The sequence below is a fragment of the Protopterus annectens genome, chromosome 5.part1 (assembly GCF_019279795.1).
Source record: "Protopterus annectens isolate FY-2018-M chromosome 5.part1, PAN1.0, whole genome shotgun sequence".
Classification (NCBI taxonomy): domain Eukaryota; kingdom Metazoa; phylum Chordata; order Ceratodontiformes; family Protopteridae; genus Protopterus; species Protopterus annectens.
This window is the reverse complement of record NC_056736.1, coordinates 287,135,158-287,154,089: the sequence shown is the minus strand read 5'-3', so window position 1 is coordinate 287,154,089 and position 18,932 is coordinate 287,135,158. Positions and strand designations below refer to the sequence as shown.

Below are 18,932 nucleotides of genomic sequence, written 5' to 3'. Positions count from 1 at the left end.
AAGATGGCGTTGGTTTAATATGCAAGTCAGTAGGCCTGAATACACCCTCAGAAGCCGGTGCCTGCACAGTGGCTCCAGACCCATCCAAGGTAGAGACATCCACAGGTTCCACAGTTGAAGCATCTCGCGGCATACCGGACTCCAAATGGGTCTGAGTAGAGGCCTGCGAATCTGAAGTAGCGAGTATCAGGGCCTGCGAAAGCGCCTCACTGAATACCAGCGAACTGGCGACTAGCTTAAGAGAAGTGTCGTCGGCAGCTTTGGACCTAGGCGGCCTGTCTTTGTCTTTATCTTTGCGATTTTTCGGAATGTCGGTAGTCAGGTTGCTTACCGAAGACATATCTGGATAATTGAACAGAGTATCAAAATATTTAGAAGCATAAATATACCGATGATGAATAGTTTGTTGTTTAAATAAGGCATAAAACCGACAGTGAGGTACGTCATGGTCAGGGCCTAGGCAAGGAATACAGTACGAATAAAAATCTTTACAAGGTATTTGCTTTCCGGAAGAAATACAATTATTGAGTTTTACTGACATCGGTTTAGAGCAAGAAAAAGTTTCCCCAATGGGGTACTTAGCTTTAGTTGAAGACTTCGGTTCTGAAACTCAAAAATGTCAGGAGTCAGCCGACCAGCACTTGCGAACTGCTTCTGCTTCAGGCACCGCACAGCAAGAAAGATTGATGTAATGGCATCAGCTGCATGCTTTATACCCCTGACTACCTGACGCCATGGAAGATGAGACAGCAACCGATGCAGGACCCAAGACTTTGATAATCAGGTCGACTGAGGGCTACTGCAAGCAGATAACTCAAATGTGATGACTACAACAGTGAAACACAAAGAACATCCAACACAAGATTCCAAGGAGGTGTTGGGTCCTTGATTGGTGGCCGAAGCAAACAGGTATCCATCAAAAAGGCTTTGCAAAGCTTAGAAGAGGCTAGAGTAGCCGTGTTGTTGCCTATATGAAAGTTAGCTGCCAGTTGGACCTTGACCGTAGAAGAACTGACACCTTGTTGAAAAATGCTTGCCAAAAATTCTAGGACTGCCGGAATTGGAGCAGTAAAAGAATTTAGGTTATGCTGAGATGCCCAAATAGAGAAAAGCTTCCACTTGCTGGAATAAACCTTCCTGGTAGAAGATTTATAAAATGCAACTAATATATTTTTGACCGGTGAAGATAACCCGGGGAGTCCTGACTATCATGGGAACTGCAGCAGCCAAGCTGTGAGCTTCTGACTGCCCAGATCTGGGTGAGGAATCCCTGAGGGATGAGAGATGAGATCCAGAACCACATCTAATGTCCAGTGGGGGGGGGCACAATGCGAACAATACGTGAGACCACAGAGAAGGGGAACCAAACTTGGCGAGGTCAGAATGGGGCAATGAGGATGATGGAGCTCCCCAGCACGCGAGCTTTCTGAAGGAATTTCAGGATCACAGGGAGAGGAGGATAAGCATACAGAAGACTGGAGGAACAAGCATGAACCAAAGCATCTCTGGGGGCTTCCCCATGGGGGAGTTCAAAGCGAAAACCTCGCTGCAATTCACATTGGAAGTTGAGGCGAAGAGATCGCAGCAAGGCTGACCCCACTTTAGAAAGATCTGTTTCGCTACTGAAGGATTCAGAGACCATTCATAAGGCATCAGGATAGACCTCCTGCTCAGCCTGTCCGCTAAACTGTTGGACCTCCCCAGAATGTGCATTGCCACCAGAAAATGGCCGGTGGAGATCACCCATTCCCACATTCTCATGGCTTTGCAACACAAGGGATAAGAGCTGTATACCCCCCTGCTTGTTGACGTACTAGACTACAGATATATTGTCTGTCTAGATGGCAATCGTCCCTAGAGGAAGATGGACATGGAGAGCTTGCAATGCTAGGAGTACCTCCCTCATATCCAGGACGTTAATATGCAATTGAGTCTTGTGGGGAGACCACGTGCGTTGGACTGTCATTCCCAAACAATGCCCTCCCCCACCTAAGTAGAGAAGCATCCATGGTCACAGTGGTCAAAGGGGCAGGAAGAATAAAGGGGAGACCCTAAAGATCATCCGAGGATTGAATCCACCATAGGAGAGAATCCTAACATGTCCAAAATATGCGAATAGGGTGGGACAATGGGAGGTCTGGTAGGGACCACTTAATCACAAGGGTCCACTGAAGTACCCTCATGTGCAACCGGGCCATGGGTACAAGGGTGATTGTGGATGCCATGGACCCCAACACCCATAAAACCAATTCTGCTGTCGGCAAATGAACTTGAAGGATACATAAAACCTGTTGGTTTAGGGATTGGAGTCTGTCTGAGGTTAAAAATACCTTAGTCTGAATTGTGTCCAACCAAGCTCCAATAAAATCCAAAATTTGAAATAGAGTCAGTAGGAATTTGTTGAGATTTATGGTTATGCCCAGCTAATGGGCTGTCTGTAGAAGGGAATCCCTGGCTTGGCAAAGTCTATGCCTGGAGGGGGCAGAAAGGAGCCAATAGTCCAGGTAGGGGAAAGACCTGGAAGCCCTGCAGCTGCACGTGAGCCGCTACCACTGCCATCACTTTGGTGAACTCCCTGGGGGCTGTGGTGAGACCAAATGGTAGAGCTCTGAACTGGTAAGGATTGGCCCCCAGCCGGAAGCGGAGGAACCAAGACCATCTGTCCATTTTGATGTGGTACTACATGTCCTAAAGGTCGACAGAGCACATCCAGTCATTCTCCTGTAGGAAGGGCAGGATAGATTGGAGGGTGATCATCCGGAATTTTGTCTTGGCAACAAACAGATTTAAAGTGGAAAGATCCAGAATGGGTCTCAAGTCTCCCCATCTTCTTTGGCACTAAAAAGAATCTGGAATAGATGCCTAATCTGGACTGGTCTGTGGGGAGGGGCTGGATGACTTGCTTTTCTAGCAGCTTGGCAATTTCCAGTGCTGCCTCCTCCCTTTGCACGGGTGGAACATCCGGGAGATGTCTGGGAGGGAGGAGGTGGCTGAATGAAGGGGACTGAATATCTTCTGGATATGACCTGTAACACCAAATGATCATCTGTGATAGACTCCCAGACTGTTGGGTGTAGCGAAATTCAGCCCCCAACTGCCTCCACAAATGAGCAGCTGGGAAGCCCTTCAGGGCTGTTGCGCAGGTCTGTCCAAAAAAGAATCTCAAGACCCCTGATTCCTTGGACCCCCCTCTGTCTCGGGGGCGGCGTCTGTCAAATCCCCCCCTGCCTCTGGGGGGGAAAGCAAATACTGAGCATCTTGGGAATGGCTCTGAGACTTCTGGAACCACATTTTCTTTGCCCTTCGCTGATTCCTTGAAAAGGTGCGGTGAGGGATCGAGAAGCGGATTCTGACTGCAGTCTTCCCATCTTTCTCGCTCTGTGTCATGTGTTGACTTTCCAAAGAGAGTGGAAGATTCGTATGGAGCGTCAGTAAAGGATGCCTTAAAGGGCTACAAGAAGGCACAGAGTCAGAGCCAGGCATGACACCTGATGGCATTACCTGTCTCGGCAGCTCTAGTGGCGTCCTTGGTAGCATGAGATAAAAGCCGCCGAGAGGTGTTGGCAATCGAAAAGAGGGTGGCCATCTGACAGGAGAAAACCTTTTTATCCTCTGCCGACTTGGACCCTGGGGTAGACTCGAAGAACTCTTTGACTAAGTCTCGCTGAAGTCTAATTACATGTACCATGTAGTAGTTCAGCGCAGGTACCAAGAATGTGGTGGAAGCGCGCACCCGCTTTCCAAACAGTCCATCGTCCTGGACTCTTGGTCTGGCAGATGGAATGTGGAGCTCTCCTGCATGAGCTTATTCTTGATGGCCACTCACCACCATGGCATCAAACAGGGATCTCTTGGTCCAATAAGTTCTGTCAGAAGAAGCACTAAGTATTTTATCACAGCGTTTGGGGATAGACTCGACAGTGTCGGGCTCTTTCCATGCCCGTCATGCAATCAGATCCAGCAGGGGATCTGTGGGAGGGGACACCCAGGATGTAGAGGACCCTGCATCAAATGCCTCCAGGAATATCGGTTCGTCAGGGTTGGGTTTCTGGGCAGACCACCACCCCTCACTGACTAAGGATTTCCATGATGTCTCCAAAGGAGACATCTTTGGGGGGGTGACCAGGGGTATCCCCCCCTTCCTCCAAATCGGTGTCCTCCATGAAGGACTCCATTGGGGAGTCTAAGTGCCTCCTTTTGTAAGTGTATTTTTGAGGAACCTCTTCAGGGGGAGGGGGTCTCTGGTGAGGACTCGAAAACATCCATCTGTTCCCTTGGGGGAACTCCCTGGGGCAGAGAGGCAAGCAGGCTGTCCCCGAGGGGCAAGGATGGTGAAATCCAGACCAGATACAGCGGGAGCCAGGACGGACTTGGAGTATGAAAGCGTCAAGGGTCTCGAAGGAACCGACAGGACCCTCTCCACTACATTAAAAGCAGAAGGCGAACAAGCCCCTGAAGAGGGAACAGTGACCCTGTCCATCAACCTCTGATCCAATGGGTGAGCTGGAGCTGAACCTACAGGCGCCGAGACTCCGAACATGCTGCTTGGCTCTGAAAAACTTGGAGCCGACCCCGCCATGTCAGATCTGGTGCCGCGGCCATGGCTATGAGAGCTGGTCAGCTCCGAACTAGTCAGAGCCAAGCCTCTCAGGGTAATGGCTGGTGTTGAGGTACAAGGTACCATCGGCGCCAGCCCCATGATACAGAGAAGTCTCTGATCCAAATACTCTGAAACCGGGGGTCGGATCAGAGAAGAAGTGATTGGGACGAAGGCAGACTGCATGCCCCCAGCCCCAGAGGCGGAGGGGGCAGGCAAGACTCCCATCTGGATCAGTGTGTGGATAAATCTCTGGAACATCCTGTCCACCTCAGCTTTGGAAAGGCTGCGGGTGAACTTGGAAGAGGAAGCCAATGACACCAGTCTAGACAGCCGATGAGGGGAAGCTGATGGCAGTGAGTGGACCCGAGACACCTCCAGCTCTGGGGAAAAACAAGGGGAATGGAGCCAGGGGTAACCCATGGCGGCAGCCGGTGGGATTTAGCCAAAGGCTCTGCTGAGGTAGAGCATTCAGGGAACCACCTTCTTGGTCTGTATCGGTCCTTGCCCTTCTCCCCATCCCCGGGCCTCTTAGTGGGAGGATGAGTCCCAGAGGTCAGGGCGGAAGAAGCAGAAGAGGTGACAGAAGCCACTGAAGTAACAAAGGCCTCCGTCACAGGTGGAGGGGGAAGGCCCCTCAAAATCAGTTTATTCTTCCTATCAATCAACGAGCAGGGATTGAAGCCAGTGCAGAATGAGCAGGAGGAATCGAGGTGAGCCACCCCTAAACAAACCATGCAGAGAGTGTCACTATCAGTTGGGGATAGTTATGGCTACATTCCATGCACTTCCTAAACCCCTGTTTGGGAGTCTCTGCCATAAAGATGGAGAGAAAAAGACCCAAACAATCACACATGCACACTAGGCTAGGAAAGAAGGGAATGAAAACTGAGAATGTTTTTTTTATTATAAACAAGTATCCGACACCTGAGCACCAAGTTAGAAAGACAGAAAAAAGACAAGGGGAGATAGAAAAGAGGGAAGATAAATAGTTATGACCCAAAAAACTACAAACTTACCTAAAACAGATGCTTAGAGCTCGGACTACGATGTGAACGCTAGTGTGGCAAATGAGCTCTGAAGGGAGGAGGGAGACAGGGGCATTAGGGGTAGGGGAGGAGCTTGGAGCTCGGATCAGATGCTGGAAATGCAGCAGAATCCAATCCGTCCCAGATCTGAGTACCCACAGGTTGAAGATTAAATGAAGAAAACAACTTCAGATCTGGAGGAACACTTTTTGCAGAGGGTTCAAAGGGTGACTGTATCCAGTGGGTCACCCTAAAGTAAGATCCCAGGGTGGTATAGGGTCCTTAACAGGTGGCCTAAAGTAAAAAGTTATCCTTAAGAAAAGCCTTACACAGCTTATATGATGCCAAAGGGAAAGCATTATCTCCGAAATAATCAAAATGGCAGCCAAATGAACTTTAACAGAAGAGAAAATGGCCCCACCTTGGAAAAAAAAGTTAGAAATTCTACAATAGCAGAGACTGGAGCAGAGAAAGGATCCATATCCTCCTGTTGAACCCATATAGAAAATCCCTTCCATTTACTTGTATAAACCTTTCTTGCAGAGGGTTTCTGAGAAACTTGGGAATTAGAGATAGGGGAGGATAAGCATAAAGAAGACCAGAGGGCTAAATGTGGACTACAGCATAACTTGGTGATTGTCCCTGAACTGGGATTAGGGCAAAAAGCCTGCTGCACTTGTTGTTGACAGGAGCTGGTAGAAGATCATGTTTGCCACTGACTGAGAGACCACTTGTGATGCATCAGAATAGTTCTGCTGAGCTTGTTCAGCTAGTACATTTGATTTCCCCAGAATGTCCATTGCTATAAGAAAGCGGTTGGTTGAGATCATCCACTGCCAAACTCTTGCTGCTTCTCAGCAAAGCAGGTAAGATCTGGTTCCCCCATTTGCTTATGTACCAAGCCACTGAAATATTGCCCATATGAATAGCAGTTTTCCCCAGTGGGGGAAGAGTTCTGGAAGACTAACAGGACTGGTCTAATCTCCAGGACTTTTATATGCACTGCAGTTTGGTATCTGCTGGGGTCTATGTGCCTTGAACAGTCCTTCCCAAGTAATGCCCCCCCACCCACCCAAACTGGGAGGCATCCATGGTCAACATGGAGATGGGTGGAAGAAGGATAAAGAGGCGACCTTGGCAAATATCACTGGATTGGATCCACCATACTAACAAGTCCTTGCATACCCTGGACAGTTTTACTGGAAACTGTAAGGGTTAGAGTAGAATTGTGAAGTCCACTAAAGGATTCTCATGTGAAAATGAACTGTTGGCATTAATGTGACTGTAGCAGCAATTGATCCCAGAGCTCTTAAAATCAGTTTGGCTGGAGGACAACAATGAGACAGAACCTGACTGACATTTATTATTTATTTGCATTTCTTTACCGGGATGGTCCACTGGGCCGCAAAGAGCCCATTTTCAGTGGAGGCCCAGGGAGGAAAGCTGCACAAACTAATGTACAATACATGTACACATACAAATCATACATCCAAGTACACAATACACAAGTAGAACACAATAGATTTTATTTTTATTATTTATTTTTATTTTACATTTGTTGACCGGGCTAGTCTAGCTGGAGAAAATTCCATTTTCAGTAGAGGCCCGGGGAGAAAAGCTCCACAAAAATTAGTACATAGAGACAAAAAATATTAGTATGCATGTTAATGAAACAATAATAACAAACTGAACAATTTAAGATTGTTACTACAAGTGTTAATTTCTATCATACATATTTACAAGAAAATAAGAAGCTATATGTCTTAAGATTAAAGGTGCATGAATTAATTACTTCCCCTCACAGTTACAGACTAGGGAAAAAAGATGTTAAATTTTATACAGAAAAACAGAGATACATGTAAGGTATAGATACAGGGAAAGTAGGTAAAGAAAAAGAGTGTAAAGAATAAGGGGAAAAGAATAAAATAAATAAAAGGGAGTTAGATTATGAAAAGTATTAAGTTAGGACAGTAATAGGCAATGAAGCAAATTAGAAGACAGTGTGGGAGGAAGGGAAGAATGCCAAGTGGAGAAGTAGAGTCAGAGAAGAGGTAGTTATAGTAAAGTTAAAGTATTGGGAATCAGGTTAATCAGGTTTGCTACAGGAGCAGAGCCAGTGATTTTGGAAGTGGAGTTTAATATTTTGTTTGAAGAGAGGCAGTGATGTAATCTTTGTTATGTTGCTAGGTAACGTAAGATCAGGATTCTGAGGAGTGGCTGAGGAAGTATGTGTGTTTGCATAACTTGTTTATGATGTTTTTTTTTTACATTATTGTGAATGTGCAGATCAAATGTTAGGTTCTCATCTATGATGACGCCTAGAAGTTTTGTGTTCTAGACGCTAGATCAACATGAGGAGGACACAGTTATTCACGAGTTTCAGTGGACAACTGAATAACATGGTAAACAAAAATTTGGTCCATAACTGGATTTCAGCATCAAGGATAAAAGTGGTTTGTACAGTTAAAACATAACAAGAATAGGTTGTAATGGTATGACAATTAAGTTACTAGTGTAAGTAGCATTGGTTATTGTAACATAATAGTGCGAGTAATAGATCCATGAAAAGTCCTCAACTTAAATACATGTAAGCAAATATAGTAGACAGTATAAGTATAGTAGCTAAGTAAGTAAACAGAAGAGAAAGAAAGAAAGAGTATTAGATAATGGAGGTGTAGGTTAGTGCCAGGTTTTGGGAAATGTGCACTGCCATAAAGAGGAAAGGTATAGCCCAAAGGATTTTTTTTTTTTTTTTTTACAGACAGCTGCTTTGCTGATAGTTCTAAGTGACCATGGGAGGGAGTTCCATAATTTAGCAATGGTAAAGGAGTAGAGCATCTGACCAGCTGAAAGGTTAGGTTTTCCTACATTCAAAATCAGTTTACTTTCAGATCGAAGATGTCTATTTGGATGGTATAGGATAAACAGAAGAGAGAGGGCAAGGCAGTTTGATGGCCAGAATATCAATTTGTGAGTAGTGGTTAGTTGTAAATATGTAAGATAATGAGGTAGTTCTAGTCAGTTTAGCTGATGCACAGAGGCACAATGATGAGATGAGTACTTTGCATTAGTTACAAATTTAGCAATTTTATTATAGCACACGTCGAGTTTAATATTGGTAAGAAGAGGAGCAGCGTAAAAAAGAGATGTTACTAGAAAGGAAGATGCTATTGATAATTTTGAGGAGTGGCTGAGAAAGTATGTGTGTTTGCATAACTTGTTTATAATGTTTTTTTTTATATTATTGTGAATGTGCAGATCAAATGTTAGGTTCTCATCTATGATGACACCTAGAAGTTTTGTGTTTGGTACAACCTCAATGATAATTTAATCTTGAGAATGAACAGTAAAAATGTAACCTCAGAGTAAGAATTTTGCTCTGTGGTAAAAATGCTTGAAGATTCACTGTGCCTAGGCAAGCCCCTATAAACTCCAAAGACTTGTACTGGTTGAAGTTTGGATTTTGCAAGATTTACAGAGATATCTACAGAGTGAGTCAACTGAAGAAGACAGTCTCTGGCTGTTATCAATAGATTCCTGGTTAATGTGGTGAGAAGCCAGTCATCTAAATAAGAAAACACCCTGAATCCATACAGTCTTAGATGAGCTGCAACCACTGCCATATATCTGGTGAACACCCAGGGGGCTGTGGTGAGACCAAAGGGCAGGGCTCTGAACTGATAATGACTGCCTCTCAGCTGGCAGCAAAAGGAATCTTCGGGATCGTCTGTTCATTTTCTTTTAATAGTACAGTACACAATCCTTCAGATCTACACAGCACATCCAGTCGCCTTTCTGGAGCAATGGCAGAATGGACTGAAACATGACCATCAAGAACTTGGGAGTTTTTTTCTGAACTTATTTAGATAACCAAGATTCAGGATGGGTGTCAGTTCCCCTGTTTTCTTTGGCACTAAAAAGAACCTCGAGTAAAAAACAGATCCTGTTTGGTCTGGTGGGACCTCTTAGATGACTCTCTTACCTAGCAGGTTTTGGACTTCCAGAGTTGCTTGCTCTCATTGACTGGGTGGAATATCAAGGAGGCTTTCTTATCCTTGGCGGATTTTGTAAAAAGGGTATAAAATACTCTCTGGATATGATTCTTTGCATCTGTTTCTTTTGTGATGGCTGCCCAGGCTTCCAGATGCATAGACAAGCTTCCCCGAACTGTCGCCAGAGAAAAGCAGTCAGTCAACCTTTCAGGAATGCTGGAAGGGTCTTGTCTGAGAAAAAATCTTGAGATCCTTGATTTTGCATACATGATTTTACAGATTTTAATTTTAATTATATCCCCCTCTGCCTCTGGCAAAAAAATCTCCATGTGAATCTTTAAAGGGCCCTTGAGATTTCCCAAACCACATTTTCTTACCACCACTCTGATTTCTTGAGAAAGATCTCAGAGGAGTAGGAAAAACAGATTTCTATAGCAGATAGGGTTGTTCCATCTTGTGCACTGCAGGAAAGTGCCCTCTTAATGGTGGGCCCAAAAAGGGAGGATCCATCAAAAGCAGCAATCGTGAATGTGGCTCTAATGGGCTCCGCAAAGTCGCACAGGCGTACTCAGGCATGCCTCCTAATGGCTATGCCTGTACCCGTGGCCTGTGAAGAATCTTCAACCGCATGACAGATTAACCTCATGGACGTGTCTGTATTAGATTGTACAGTTATTTTTACTCCATGGACTGACACATAAGATAGGTTGAACGATTTTATTGGGTATATTAATATAGTTGATTTTTTTTAATTTACCCATAATTTTAATAAAGACAAAATTGCCTATCTGAACAGAGATTACAATGGATTATGTGAATCAATATTATTGGTCTAGTATATACAGAAAAACATTCTTCTCAAATTTCTTCTTGCATTATAAGAGCTGGCACCCTAAAAAAAATAAATAAAAAGCTGTGGTAAAAGGACAGCTAGTTCGACTACTTATGATATCTGATCTGGAGGTATTTTATAGGGAATACAATACACTAGTTGAGATGTTCTGTGAAAGGGGTTATCTGGCTGAGTTTGTCACAGAGATAAAGGAAAAAGTGTTAAGAGAAGGAATGGTGTTTATGTACCACTAACTGTTCAAAATACAGGGGGGAAGCAACTTAGTATAAATATTTTACCTCCAAAATTTAAGTATAATTGCAATAAGATTTTTATTACTACACTTACGTTGGACAGTGGGGCTATTACAGATGTTCTTTACAAAACTTCAGACGTTTTTCTTGGGAATAGTGATCTACTGGGCAGAATGGGAGAGAAACAGTGTGTGGTTTACAGGATAGATAGATTATTTAAAAACTACTTAGAAAAAGGAAATTATGCATTTCCAAGAAAAAAGCAAGGGTATGAACACAATGGTTATGCATTAGTGTGATCGCAGTCATCAGTGTCCCTAAATTTTATTTAAAAATAGCATTCAAGTAAGAGGGGGAAACTATTAGGCTAAGAGGTTGGTTTTCCTGTAATTCGAGAATGGTGACATATTTGGCTCGATGCAAATTATGCCCTGCATTTTATGTAGGAAAAACTACTAGGAAGTAAACAGAACACATTTATGAGCATTTATTTGAAACTCGTAAGAATAAAAGTACTAATGCATTATATAAGCATATAGAAAAAAAATAAACATTTTGATTTTTTGTATTAGAAAAAGTGGTGTGTGACCCACTGGGGATTGATTACTGAAGATCATTTGCAAAGTTGTGAGCTAAAAGTTCATAGGTTCATAGGTTCATACTAGGCTATCTGCCCTAGGGCATTTATAAGCCTAGCCAGAGTGTGTTTGGCTTTCACCGCCCATTTTAAATGAATTTTGCTATGCCCTTTTTCGAGGTTAGTATACTGTGCCTCTGTCTAACAGTGACACAGAAGTGATACCCAGGGTAAACCTACACTCTCCTATCTACTCATCAAGATTCCTCTTGAAGAGAGTCAAGGAGGGACTCTGCCTAACCTGGACTGGGATTTTATTCCAGAGTGAAGGGAGCCTCTGTGTTATGAATCTGTCCCTCCAGCATGTTCTATTTATTTCAGTGCTGAGGTTCAAGTCTCTCGAGTGCGTAGCTCGATGGGATTTGGATTTTCTGAGCTGCAGCATGTCCATTAATTCCGGGTTGGACATTGCTTTATACATCAGGCACAGATCGCCTCTGAGCAGGCGGTATGCCACTGAGTAGAGCTGGAGTTTCTTTAACCGGGCAGCATATGGCATCTGTTTGAGCCCTTTGGTCTTCTTGGTGAGGTACTTTTGGGGTCTTTCCAGTTGCTGCAGGTGTCTGGTAAGGTACATCCCAAAAGGGGCATTGTACTCAATTATGGCCCTGATGAGGGATGAGTAAAGAGGCACGATGACCTCCCCTAATCTAGATGTGAATCCCTTCATGATTAGGTGGTCTATATAAAATGTTTTTCTAACCACTTTGGCCACGTGGTTGTCAAATGAGAGATTGCTATCAACTTGGGTCCCCAGGTCCCTAATTACTTCTTCTGTACTTAATGGATTACCACCTATGTGGTAACTTGTGGCCACTTTGTTTTTGCCAAAGGGGATGACTATACACTTTTTGGCGTTTAGCTTGAGGCCATGGCTCTGGCACCAGTTGTCTGTTTCTATGAGGCCCTTTTGGAGGATGCTTGTGTCGGCTGGAGAGTCGATTATGGCGCCCAGTTTGCAGTCATCTGCAAACTTGGTCAGCCACAGTCTTTCCGTGTTAGCCTGTACCTCCAAGAAATATATGCCGAACAAGAGAGGTCCCAGGACTGAGCCTTGTGGGACACCACTTGTAACTGGTTTGGAGTCAGACATGCCTCCAGCAATTTTAACCATGTGGGTTCTGTCCTTGAGCCAGTTTGCAACCCATCTAGTGACATAGGGGTTTATATTTAAGCTGGTGAGCTTATCTATAATGCCCGAGTAGGGTATTGTATCGAAGGCTTTTGCAAGGTCCAGGTAGGCTGTGTGGACCACCTTCCCCTCGTCAATGGCCTTGGTGACTGTTTCAAAGAAATCGACCAGGTTTAAGAGGCAGGATCTGCCCTTAACAAAGCCGAACTGGGTAGGATCCAGTGTCTGTAGGTCCCCAATATCTTTATTTATGAGGTCCATGATGATCCTTTCCATAGCTTTGCAGACCAAGCTAGTCAGGCTTATGGGGCGATAGTTTCCAGGATCCATTGAGGCACCACCTTTGTGGAGAGGGACCACTGTTGCTGTACGCCACTCTTTGGGTACATATCCTGTAGTAAGGCTGAGATTGAACAGTAGTTTTATGTTTGGGTTTAGTTCTTCTTGGAGTTCATGTAGGACGCAGCCCAGGACACCGTCTGGTCCCATTGATGCTCTGCTTTTTGCTTTGGAGAGGGCGGCTCTTACCTGAGCAGCTGAGATGTCAGGGGGGCAGCACTCTGCTGGGATAGATATTTGCCCTTGTGGTGGGGAAGGGGGGGGGGGGTTTCCGCTGAACCTGTCAGCTAGGATGTTGGCAATGTCTGTGAGTTTGGTGCATTTTTTGTCATTTTGGACTAATTCTGAGCATATCTGGGAATTCCCACCCAGGTTCCTAACTAACTAAAGAAAGCCTTGTGATTATCCTTAGTGTCCTGTGCAGTTTTTCTCTCAAAGCTGGCCTTAGACGATTTTATGAGTGCCCGTAGTTTTTTGCTAATACTGATCAGAGATGCCTTCCCTTTTTGAGATTTTGCTCTATCAGGTAGTAGCTTCCTCCTTCTATTTTATAGTTTGTTTACGGATGGGGTCCACCAGACAGGGCGCCTAACTTTGGAGGATTGGGTCTTGGTTTTATTTGGGATTGCATGATCCATGCATTCCTGAAGGTGTTCACAGAATGCGTTTATAAAGGATTCTGCGGTTTGGGCCATATTTTCCACAGGCCCGGGGGCTTTGAAGGATTCCACCTCAGTTTTGAGGAGTGTGAAATTTGCTTTAGAGAAGTTTTTCACTGTGGTTTTCTGGGCAGGGGCTGGGGTCGGGATGTGAATATCTAGTGAGATTAGTTTATGGTCTGATCTTACCAGTGAGGGATACACTTCTGGTCTGGAGCATAGAGTCCCCATGTTGGTGATGATCGGGTCCAGTATGTTTTCCCCTCTTGTGAGAGTGGCAACAAGTTGTTCCATAGCATTTGAGTTTATAAATTCTAGGAACCTTTGGGCTAGGGTGTTGGAGCTAGAGTAATGCTCCCAGTCTATGTTAGGGAAGTTGAAGTCACCCAATATAATGGTGTTTGGAGAGACCTTCATATTTTCCAGTGTTCTCAGGAAGGCCGAGTGGGGTTCCTGGGTTTGGGAGGGTGGTCTGTAGCAGGCTATAAACTGGAAGGCAGTTTTACCCACTGTTAGTTGCACATGGGTAGTCTCTGATGCATCGTGCTGTGCCACTAACCTGGAGGTGTGAGTATCTTTGACGAATATTGATACTCCCCCCCTCCTTTCGTGGTTCGGTCCAAGTTTTGGGGCCAAAAAACATGGTATGAGGTATAACCTGGTAGTGCTGGGGTGCTCTCGGGAGCCTTGAACCAGGTTTCTGTTACTGCACAGATATCGATGTTCTCCATGCTAAGGACAGTTTTGAGTGCGTGCATCTTGAGGTTTAGACTTCTGGCCTTGAGTAGCATTACTCTTAGTTTCTTATCCCTTGTCATACCTATGGAGTTGGGTTTGTCTTTTGAGCCTTGCCTAAAAAAGGCACTAAGGGGGTGGCAAGAGCCTTTGCCAATATCCGAAAGCCCAGGGGTGACAGGTGCAAGCCATCCCTAGCGAAGCATCGTGGCTTGTTGAGCATGTCATCCCAGGCAGACAGGCATTGGATCCCCTTTGAATGACACCAATACTTAAGCCAATTGTTGAAATTGATCATCTTGTCTTCATATTGTGGCATCATTCTTGGTGAGGGTAAGATGCTACTCAAGGTCAGGGTCATACCGGCCTGGGCTACATGCTCAGAGAGCTCCTCTATGTCTCTTTTCATGTAGTCCAGAGAGGTACGTCTCAGGTCATTCACACCAGCATGGACAATGACTGAGTCATACTTGTATTTGCCTTGGAGTGACCTGAGTGCTTGTGTTATGTGGCGGATCCTAGCGCCCGACAGGCAGCTCACAGTGACCTTTCTCCTTGTTCAGCCTGGTGAGCGGGACGTCAGTGTGCCTGACGATAGAGTCACCTATTACAAGTGTATCAGGTGTGTTGTTTAGCGTTAAGGGCTGTGACTGTTTGGCACACTGGCTTTGTGAGCTATGTGTTGCACGTGTTTTGTATTGGGGTAGCGGTTGCTTGGGTGTCTACTTTGGAGGTCTCTGCTGCTTAGGCAGATTTTTATTTAGAGCCTCCGGGTATGTTTTTGTGTGTTTATGTGTTTGGTTTGCTGTCGTGGTAGGTCTATGTGAGACTGGAATTGTAGTGAGTGTGGTTTCCTTCTCCTCCTGACTGGTTACGCCAGTACTGAGTTGAGAGAGCTTAACATCCAGTTTGGCTATATGGTTGCATCTCTCACATGTGTTGGAATTTCTTGGGAGGAGGAGAGGGTTGTCTGTCTACATGAGGCAGTTGTAACATTGCCTCAAGATTCCCAGATTCACCAGCTGGACCGGAGAAGAGATTGACAACTGACCTTTGGACATGCTAGAATAGTATTGGGAATTCCTTTATAATTGAAAAAATGGCCAATGGGGAACAAAGTACTCAAGGGGAGTTTGTGAGGGTGTAGTGCTTTTAATTTTTTAGTGCTGACTTATATAATTGCTTTAGTGAGCAAGTGCCAGGCTTTACAGTGGGAATAGGGTGTTTATTATGAGAACTAGATCAGTTCTAAGGGAAAAAGTGAAGAGCAGACTTTGTGGAGCCGAGAATGGTTTAAACTCAATTAAGCGGCGCTGCGCTTTGTGCAAAATCGCACAAAGCCGTGCTACAGCGGGTTTTATACAGGGGGACTTGAAAGAGCTAGAAATTGGCCCAAAACGGCCAATAGACTACCAGATTCTTGTGCTGGGAACACTCCTCCAGGGATAGATAGGCTGCTCCAAGCTCCCCACTGCCACTGGTGAACAAAGAAGCCTCCCTCTATCCTAGAAAGGAAATGGGCAACACAGGAACTTTCCAAAAGTCCAGAATACAGCAAAGCCTGTATTTGGACTACTCTAGGTCAGGAAAGACGGGAAACAAGGATAATTTTTTTTTTTTTTTTGCAACAAACAGCAGGAAAATGCAATAAATATGTAACACAGGCTAGCGCACTTGAGTGTGTAGACTCAACAGGTAAAAGCAACAACAGGACAAACTTTAAAAGTACAGGTGCAAAAACAACTTTAAACCGTTTAAAACAGTTCAAGAAGCAGAAATACTTACAGTTTAGCTAGATCGGACAGTTGCCCAGGTAGTAGCAGTTGCCCAGGTAGTAGCAGGAAAACAAACACTTTTACCAGCTTAGCAGTCGCTCTTTTAACCTCTCTGCTGCTAGCACCACTCTGCAGGACCACAAGGAGCTTGGCTGAGTAGTAACAAGCGCAAAAACCGTGCCAAAGGGGGTTTTATACAGGGGGACTTGAAAGAGCTAAAAATTGGCCCAAAACGGCCAATAGACTATCAGATTCTTGTGCTGGGAACACTCCTCCAGGGATAGATAGGCTGCTCCAAGCTCCCCACTGCCACTGGTGAACAAAGAAGCCTCCCTTTATCCAAGAAAGAAAATGGGCAACACAGGAACTAGTGGCAGTTAAGATTAGATGCAACTAAATTCCTGGGGTTACATGAAACCTGCTCTATTTAGTTCCATTTTAAAATTAAAACATCACGGTGTTTAAGTGCGAAAGAGACTGGATAATTTTTCAGTCATTTTTTTAATCATTTAATTAAGTGCTTTGGGGTCAATATTAACATGTGACTGATATAAGATATTCAATTGAAGCTTTTAAGTTGTTTTTAATGTTCTGATGAAGTTCCATTGGAAGGAATGAAAGCGCTCATCATTTCAATAAAAAGTAACCTGGTTTTACTGGACAGGATGTCATTTGTGCACCATAGCAAGTTTTTTGTTTGTTGGAGTTTGTACACTACTTGCTTGGTTACTCATTTGTTTTATGTCTATAGACTGTAGGGTGGCCTGTCACAAAGAATAAGATTTAACTTCCTCCGCAAACATGGACCCAGGGGTAGAGTCAGAGAGTTAAGTCCCTCTGTAACCTAGTAAAATTTGCCAGGTAATTAAGCGATCATAGCAAAGGTTGCTGATGTATATACTCACTTTCCATACCTGCCCAAAGTCCTACACTCTCTGAAATGGGGATGGACAGAGGAGCTTTACTCAGCCAGCTCCTTTTTCGTCACTGCCGCTACAACCATGGCATCTACTGGAATACCCTTGGATCAATATTGCCTGTCTGATGGTGCACTGAGGATCTTGTCCGGGCATTTGGGGATGGGCTCTACAGAGCCAGTCTCTTTCCATGCCTGGTGAGAGACAAGGTCGATAAGCTCACCTGCCTGGGGGTAGGGTGGGGGAGGTACCCAAAAAGTAGATGGGCTAGACCCAAAACCTTCCAAGAACACAGATTTCTCGTGAGAAGGGTTATGGGGAGACCATCCACCTTTTTTTGTGCAGGATTTCTAAAATGTCTCCAGATGAGATGTCTTCTGGTGGAAATCTGGGGGACTCTTCGCCTTCATCAAAATCAGTGTCCGCTGTCAATGACTCCAGAGGGGAACCTGCCTCCTTTTGCAAAGTTTCTTCAGAGGACCCTCTCTTCAGTGGGATACTCTGGAGAAGTGTCCAAAGAAAGGGAAAACTCTGTACAGGGACTGTCTGGAAGCTCTGTCCCAAGTGGAATAAGATGAGACTAAGCACTCAAATCTGGAGTGGGAATGTGAATAGGATCTGAAGAGGTGATGGCTGAAGAATCCCCTGCACAGGACAGAAGAAAACCCTTTCCACTACCTCAAAGGCAGAAAGTCCAGGAGAAGTAGAAATCAGCTTCCCCACAGTTGAAGCTCTTGGCTCAGCTAATGTTTCACTCCATCTGGGTCCCACCCCTGAAGAGGGAATTGGACCAGAGTTGCCCAACGTCAAGGCATCGAGGGGAATTGACAGCTCAGAAACCCTTGGCGATGAAGTCATTCCCACAGACCCAATGCCAACCCTTCAGCTCAGAGACTCTTCTGCTCCAAAACGCTCAAAGCTAAATGATCAGGGAAAGAGTCGGCGTCGAGGAAGGTAACATTCTCGGATCAGACACCTCGACTCTGGGGATCTTTGCATTCAACATCTCCGAAACCATAGGTCGGGATGGGAGAAGGAGTCACTATAAGGTGTGTCAAAGGTTGCAAACTCATGGATTGATGGGGGATGGAATCTGAAGGACCCCCATCTGGATCTGAGCTCTAAGGAACTTTCTCATCATCCTATCCACATCATGCTCTGAAAGACTCTGGGAAGACCTGGCAGGGGAGGATACTGAGGGATAAAGTCTTTTTTGGAGCCTCCATGAGAAAAGGAGATCTTAATCTCAGAAATATCATCTCTGGAGAGAAGTGCTAAGACCAGATCCAAGGAGATCTGACTGGGCATGCGACTGGATCCGACAAAGTCGGATCCAAAACCTTTTTGATCTTAAGGGGCAAGTACTATCCGACGAGGTCAGATCAGAGGCTTTTTTTTTATTTTTGAAAGCGGCTCCGAACTTGGAGGAGACAGGACAGGGACAGCACATCCTAGACTCCCTGGACACCAAAGTCTCATGATTTCTTGTGGGGGTTTGAGCCCCAGATGTAGAAGGAACTGCAGAAGAGGAAGCAGGGAACAGACCTTTTAAAATTAGTTTGTTACGCCTATCGCTGACCACCCTGGTGTTAAAACCCAAACAGATTTCACATGAAACATGAAGGTGAGCACGGCCTAAACAATACAAGCACTCCCTGTGGGCATCAGAACTGGGTATCTGATGCCCACAGGAAGTGCTCTTCTTGAAACAGGTAGGTTTTTCTGCCATACCGGAATAGTGCAACTACAAACAAGAAAGATTAGACAAAAGTTTTTTTTGTTTACATAGAAGAGGAGAGAAAAAAAAAGAATATACCAAACATGGTTAAAAAAAAAAAAAAAAATTACCTCAATGGAGGTAAGATAAAAAGGGAACAGACTGCAAAGGATGGCAGGACAGAGATTACACTGAGCAGAAGAAAAGGTCTAAAATGGTAGAGAATCCAAAAGCAAATTTCACCACTTGCTCTCAAACTGCCCAGAGAAGTTCTGTAGTTCAACAAATAAATTTAGACAATAATAGTAGATAATAGCT

General features: G+C 44.7%; 1 protein-coding gene across 1 annotated transcript in view; it reads right to left on the bottom strand.

Annotated features, from left to right (window-relative positions):
- ITSN1 (intersectin 1) overlaps positions 1 to 18,932 on the bottom strand; it is a 2,682,533-nt gene that overhangs the window by 1,173,955 nt on the left and 1,489,646 nt on the right. The window lies entirely within an intron of this gene.